This window comes from Pan troglodytes, chromosome X (genome assembly GCF_028858775.2).
Source record: "Pan troglodytes isolate AG18354 chromosome X, NHGRI_mPanTro3-v2.0_pri, whole genome shotgun sequence".
NCBI lineage: Eukaryota > Metazoa > Chordata > Mammalia > Primates > Hominidae > Pan > Pan troglodytes.
This window is the reverse complement of record NC_072421.2, coordinates 3,901,042-3,908,095: the sequence shown is the minus strand read 5'-3', so window position 1 is coordinate 3,908,095 and position 7,054 is coordinate 3,901,042. Positions and strand designations below refer to the sequence as shown.

Here is a 7,054-nt window from a genome sequence, read left to right as displayed (position 1 = left end):
GGCATGGTGGTGTGCGCCTGTAATCCCAGCTACTGAGGGATGAGAATGAGAATGAGGGATGAGGGATGAGAATCACTTGAACCCGGGAGGTGAAGGTTGCAGTGAGCCGAGATCGAGCCACTGCACTCCAGCCTGGGTGACAGAGTCAGAACCTGTCTCAAAAAAAAATGTCATTTTATAGCTCCCCACTGCAGCTGCCCCCCACCCTTCCCTTTGATGACTATTTTTGCAGGCTTCAGGGGGACCAGGGAGCAAAGCTAGGGCCTGGCAGGCCCACTACGCTGCCAGCTGGGGAAAACAAGTCACAATTACAAATTATCACAACAATTAGTGCCTGTACTTGGGGGACCTGCAAAGTGAGGAGGCCCCAGCTCCCACTTGCATAGGGGTCCATTTGGCAGTGACGTTGCTCTGGAGATGATGATATTCCTTCAGCATAAGGGAACTGATGGTGATGAACCCGGTGGCATCAACTGGCTCCTAATCGCCCTGCACACTCATGCTCACCAGCTCCTCGTTGTAGAGAGACAGTGGGGACTCCTGTCCGAGGATGTACACCTGGCCCTTGAAGACGGACGCCTGCACTTTCCCTTCCACTAGCTCCTGGGACTTGGTGATGTAGTGGCGGACAAATTCACACTCAGGGCTGTGCCAGAAACCGGTGTACACCAGCTCAGCAAATTTCAAGCCCAGGCCTTATTTGATTTTGCGCACTTCCCGATCCATGGTGAAGGCCTGGATGTGTAAATGAGCATGGTAAAGGATGGTGCCTGCTGGGGTCTCATAGATGCCTCAGGACTTCATTGTAATGAAATGGTTCTCCACGATGTCAATATGGCCCAGGCCATGCTTGCTTGCAGCTTCGTTCAGGTACATGAAGAGCTCCTAGGAGGTCTGGTGGGTGGCGCCATCCTTGACGTTGGTCACCTTCACAGGGACCCCTTTTTTGAACTCAATCTCGAGAATGTCAGTGGTGTTGGGGGCTTTGGTGAGGTCCTTAGTCTTCATGTAGAGACCTGGAGGTGCTTATGGTACTTGGGTTTCTCCAGAATTCCAGCCTCGTAGCTGATATGCATGAGGTTCTCGTCTATGCTCCACGGGTTCTTGAGAGTGACTGGGATGGGAATCCGATGTTGCTTTGCGTATTCCATGAGATCATTAAGGCCCTTGACCCAGCTGTAAAACTCGGGCATCCTCCAGGAAGCAATGACCTTAATCTGAGGGCCAGTGAGCAGGTGAGCTCAAACCGGACATGATCGTTCCCCTTTCCCATGGCGCTGTAGGATACATACTTGGTCCCCTCCTGCTGGGTGATTTCCACTTGTTTGTGGGCGATGCAGGGCCTAGCCAGAGAGGTGCCCAGGAGGTAGTGGTCCTCATACAGGATGCTGGACTGGATGGCTGGCCAGATGAACTCCTCCACAAAGTCCCTGCTGACATCATCAATGAACACCTTTTTGGCCCCAAGCTTCCATGCCTTCTTCCTGTCTTCCTCGAAGTCTTCCTTCTGGCTGATTTTGGCCAGGTAGGCAATGACATCATGGCCTTGTTCCTTCAGCCACATGAGGATGCAGGAGGTGTCCAGGCCACCACTGTGGGCCAGAACCATGGAGCCTTTGCTGGACACAGCGTCTGGGATTGGAGGTGTGAGTTCCCTGCATCTGGAATCTGTCTTCACAGTGCAGTGAACCACTAGGACCCCGGGCACCTGAGGCAGGTGATAGAGCAAGAGGAGGTAATTTTTTACAGCAAGTGTACCAAACTAATACCCTTCAGGTTAGAGGCAACATCAAAATCAATGAGAAATATCAGGTGGGTTAGCACACTGACCAAGAGTTTGGGTCAACATGGGCCCCAGGCCCGTGAGCCATGCTCAGACACTGGGTGGAGAGTGTGGTAGTATACACTGAAAGAGCTTTGAATGCTCCTTTGGAGCACCATGGCCTTGGTGTGGCTGTCAGATGTGCTTGGATTCAGTGCCTATCAGCTGAGGAGCTGAGCCTATTGAGAACTCTGTGTGTCAAAATTGGTCAGCATTTGGGGCAGTTCTGGGCTATCAGGGGGAGACAAGATTCCATGGCAGACATGAGCCAGAGTCGAAGAGAGATGAGTATGGTGGTCTCTGGAAGCTGGAAATGACGTTCAGTTTATAGCCAGCCAGAAAGGGAGACCTCGATTCTACAACCACAAGAAACAATTCTGCCACCATCCTTGAAAAGCAAGGAAATGAATTCTGCCCAACATCTTCTCTAATAGAATGCAGCCCTACTGACACCTTTTTGCTATTGTTTTTTTTTTCACTTTTATAATTATAACCACTTTAAGGAATGATTTAATGTAAAAATTAGGAAAAAAATCAACATTTGTACCAGACCAAAGATCAGGTTTAAAAAATGAATACACCATACATCTGTTCAAAAGAGATTCCAGAAGGAAATTCACAAGGATTTTTCATTCTTGGTGAAGGTTTTTATTTTTTAAAATAACTGCCAACTTGTACTTGTGATTAAGGGTTACATGTGCAGGTTTATTACATTGTTACGTTGCGTGACGCTGAGCCTACCGACATCTTGATTTTAGCCCAATGAAGCTCTTGTTGAACTTCTCACCTCCAGAATTACTGAACTGTAGAAGTGTAAGAAAATAAATTTGCATCATTTAAGCAACTAAGTTTATAGCAATTTGTGACAACAGCCACAGAAAATTAATAAGTTGGCAAATGGGTGAGGGCCTGTGAACTCTCTATCTTCCCAGGAGGCAGCCATTTATCCAGTAATAATGCACTGTACATCAGGAATTACTGGGCCACAACGTGAGTCATTTCTAGTGGTAGGAATTGACTGCCGATCCCCCCCTGCTGTACCTTGGTCTTCTCACCTGTGAGCCATTGGGCCCCCTTGTGAGTAACTAGGAAGGTTAACAGAAGAGCCAGTGTCCCTGAACTACTCTTTCTCAAGGTGAAATTGACCTGTCACGGGCCCCGTCAGGGTTATCACTCAAAAAAGCCAATGAGCCAGTGTAAACAGGAGATTCCTTCAAATCAGAGTATCCTCTGGGAGATGCACGATCCATATTCTACTCGCTTCAGAAACAACTCGGGTGTTCGCCAAAAATGTGCAGCCCCAGGTCAAACGCTCGGATTAGCTCAATGAAGGTTTCTGGAATGGGGCCTCCACTGTCTCATTTTCTGGTTCTCCGATGGGTCCTTCCTGGTATCACCGCCCCATAAACACCTTACCCTCAAATCCTAGTCTCTGCTTGTGCTTCTAGGGGGAACTCAGTTTCCTACATTTAATTATGCTTAAACCCTACCCCAATAAACCTACCATAACCCTACCAATAACTCTTTCAAGCAATCCATGTAAGTCGTATGAGCCATAGACAGATAAACTAAGTGTAAGAAATGTTGGAATAAACAGATCAAACATTTAGATTTTAACTCAAGTTTATTTATGTTTTTTCCAGTTGAAAAAGAAGGAAAGCTTATACAGAATAATGAACTCCCTAAAGGCAAAGGGAAAATATGTTTGCATGCTTATCTAATTAATATTGAAATCTGCATAAGATATTCATACATATTTAAGTGCATAACTTAAATGTATACATGTTTGAATAAATATGAATTTATTGTAATACATAAATATTTCATAATACACAATATATTGATGCTGATACATTTAAATGTATTGCTATAATACTATAAAATATAAATTTTATTTAGATGTTTTTAAGTTAGATAATTAGATAACTTGATTAGATAAACATTAGATATATTTAAATGAATGTATAATATATAATATACAAATATATAAATATAATATAATATATGAATATATTATATAATAGAATGAATATATCATCAATAACATAGATATTACATATTACAGAAAGATATTTATGTTATGATGCAAGTTATATATTCATATGTAACTTTTTTTTTTGAGACAGAGTCTCACTGCGTCGCCCAGGCTGGAGTGCAGTGGCGAGATCTCAGCTCACTGCAACCTCCGCCTCCTGAGTTCAAGCAATTCTCCTGCCTCAGGTTCCCGAGTAGCCGCACCACGCCCGGCTAATTTTTGTATTTTTAGTAGAGATGGGGTTTCATCATGTTGGCCAGGATGGTTTCGATCTCCTGACCTTATGATCCACCTGCGTTGGCCTCCCAAAGTGCTGGGATTACAGGCATGAGCCACCACGTGTAACTTATATGCAATATATTATATATAATATAATATAGTGTGTATTTCATGAATATGATATAATTTTATAATATATCTTATACACCTATATAACTTATAAAATATACTTAAAGACACATATATTTATATAATATATATTATTTGCATTTTTAACAATAAATATTATAATAATTACAATATTAAATCATTTGTGATACAATTATTAACAAATATACACAAGATAAAATTGCTCTAATAAATTTTGAAGAAACCAGTGATAGAACACGATGTGCCTGGAAATCAAGTGATCTCTTCTAGGCATTATAAGATGTTAAAAATGGAGGCTAGGCGTAGTGGCTCATGCCTGTAATCCCAGAACTTTATTAGGCCAAGGCAGGAGGATCGCTTGAGTCCAGGAGTTTGAGACCAGCCTGGGCAACACAATGAGACGTCATCTCTACAAAAAATATAAATGTTAGCTGGGCATGGTGGTGCACACCTGCAGCCCCAGCTACTCAGGAGGTTGAGGCAGGAGGATTACCTGAGCCCAGGAGGTCAAGGCTACAGTGAGCCATAATTGCACCACTGCACTCCAGCCTGGGTGACAGATTGAGACCCTATCTCAAAAACGAAACAAAACAAAACAACAACAACAAACAGACGCTCACTTTCCTTTGAAGTTTCCATATTGCATAATTAGGAGATATTTACAAACAAATCTATTATCTTCGTTTCAGTAAATAAACTGGTATAAATCTTTTTTTCCCCAAAAAAGCTGTTAGAAAAATCTTTAAAAATTGAAATGAGATAGTCTATGTTAAAATTAGGTTTTAGTAGGCTGGAGAAGCACATTCCTAAAACTACACAGGCAAGGATGTTACCAATGTGATATGGTTTGGCTGTGTCCCCACCCAAATCTCATCTTGAATTGTACTCTTGTAATTCCCATGTGTTGTGGGAGGGACCCAGTGGGAGATAATTTGAATCATGGGGGCGGTTTCCCCCATACTGTTCTTATGGTAGTGGGTGGGTCTCATGAGATCTGATGGTTTTATGAGGGGTTTCCGCTTTTGCATCTTCCTCATTTTCTCTTGCTGTCGCCAGGTAAGAAGTGCCTTTCACCTCCTGCCATGATTCTGAGGCCTCTCCAGCAATGTGGAACTGTAAGTCCAATGAAACCTCTTTTTCTTCCCAGTCTCAGATATGTCTTTATCAGCAGCGTGAAATGGACTAAGACACAATGCAATAAAAGTTTGCACTGAAATAGCATTCAGACTGATGAGGGCAGGTGTGCTAATTGAATGCCCCTGTGTCATCCTTTCTCCCAGCCCTTGGCAGACATCAGTGATTTCTCTAAGTGATTTTCTCTGCTTAGCCCAGACACATCCCCAGACTGGTTCTCTATTTGCACTTCAGACAGGTTGCTACTGATCTGCAGGAGCAGACAGGCAAGACGGCACATGCTGTTCCCTGCTGAGATGTGGAGTGTAGCCAGGAGTTCCCATTCTGACCTCCCTGCCTGAGTAAAGAATTCAGCAAGTGGGATTAACACAATTTAGGCCCATGTGGAGTTCAATCTACATCAATACACTAGACATTGTGTGATTTATTAACTAGACAAATGATTAAATCAACAAATGCATTTTCTATCGCTTGACTTTTTAAATTATGACTTTTAGAAGCAGTGTAATTGGTTTTTTAAAAAATTTGTATTAATTTATGGGGTATAAGTGTGATTTTGTAACCTAGATAGATTGTGCAGTGGTGAAGTGTCCATCACTGGCATAATGAATATTGTGCCCATTAAGTAACTTCTTATCCCTCAGCCCCCTCCTACCCTTCCCGGTCAGCAATGTCTATTATTCCACACTCTACGCCTATTTGGAAACATTATTTAGCTCCCACTTATAAGTGAGAACACGTAGTATTTGTCTTTTTGTTTCTGAGTTGTTTTACTTAAGAAAATGACCACCACTTCCATCCATGTTGCTGCAAAAGACATGGTTGCATTCCTTTTTGTGGCTGAATAGTGTTCCAGTATGTACATATACCACATTTTCTTTATCCCATCATCCATTGATGGACACTTAGGTTGATTCCATATCTTTGCTATTGTAAATAGGGCTTCCAGTACAGGTATCTTTTCTTTTCATTTTGAGGTGGAGTCTCGCTCTGTCTTCCAGGCTGCAGTGCAGAGGTGCCATCTTGGCTCACTGCAACCTCTGCCTCCCAGGTTCAAGCAATTTTCCTGCCTCAGCCTCCTGAGTAGCTGGGGATACAGGCGTGCGCCACCACGACTGGCTAGTTTTTGTATTTTTATTAGAGACAGTGTTTCACCATGTTGGCCAGGCTGGTCTCGAACTCCTGACCTCTAGTGATCCACCTGCCTCAGCCTCCTAAAGTGCTGGGATTACAGGCATGAGCCACCCCGCCTAGCCAGTGCAAGTATCTTTTTGATATAATGATTTCTTTTCCTTTGGGTAGATATCCAGTAGTGGGTTGCTGGATTGAATGATAGTTCTATTTTTGGTCCTTTGAGAAATCTCCACACCCTTTTTCATCAAATTGTACTAATCTACATTCCCATGAACAGTGTGTAAGTGTTCCCTTTTCTCTGCATCCTCACCAACATCTGTTTTTTTTTTTTTTTTAATAGTAGTCATTCTGACTGGTGTAGGATGAAATCTCATGGTATGTGAATAGCTATCTTGCTACAGCGTGTTTAAATGTACTTTGCTGTGTGGCTTACTTTACCATGAAACAAAATCACAGCCCATCATATCTTTTAGTGGCAATTAAAATGCTCACATGAGGCCAGGCGGGGTGGCTCACACCTGTAATCCCAGCACTTTGGCAGACTGAGGCAAGCGGATCAC

The 7,054-nt window shown here is 43.0% G+C and overlaps 1 pseudogene; it reads right to left on the bottom strand.

Moving 5' to 3' along the window:
• Positions 1–327: 327 nt before the first annotated feature.
• LOC473511 (argininosuccinate synthase-like) lies at positions 328–2,569 on the bottom strand (annotated as a pseudogene).
• Between the last annotated feature and the right edge of the window lie 4,485 nt (positions 2,570–7,054).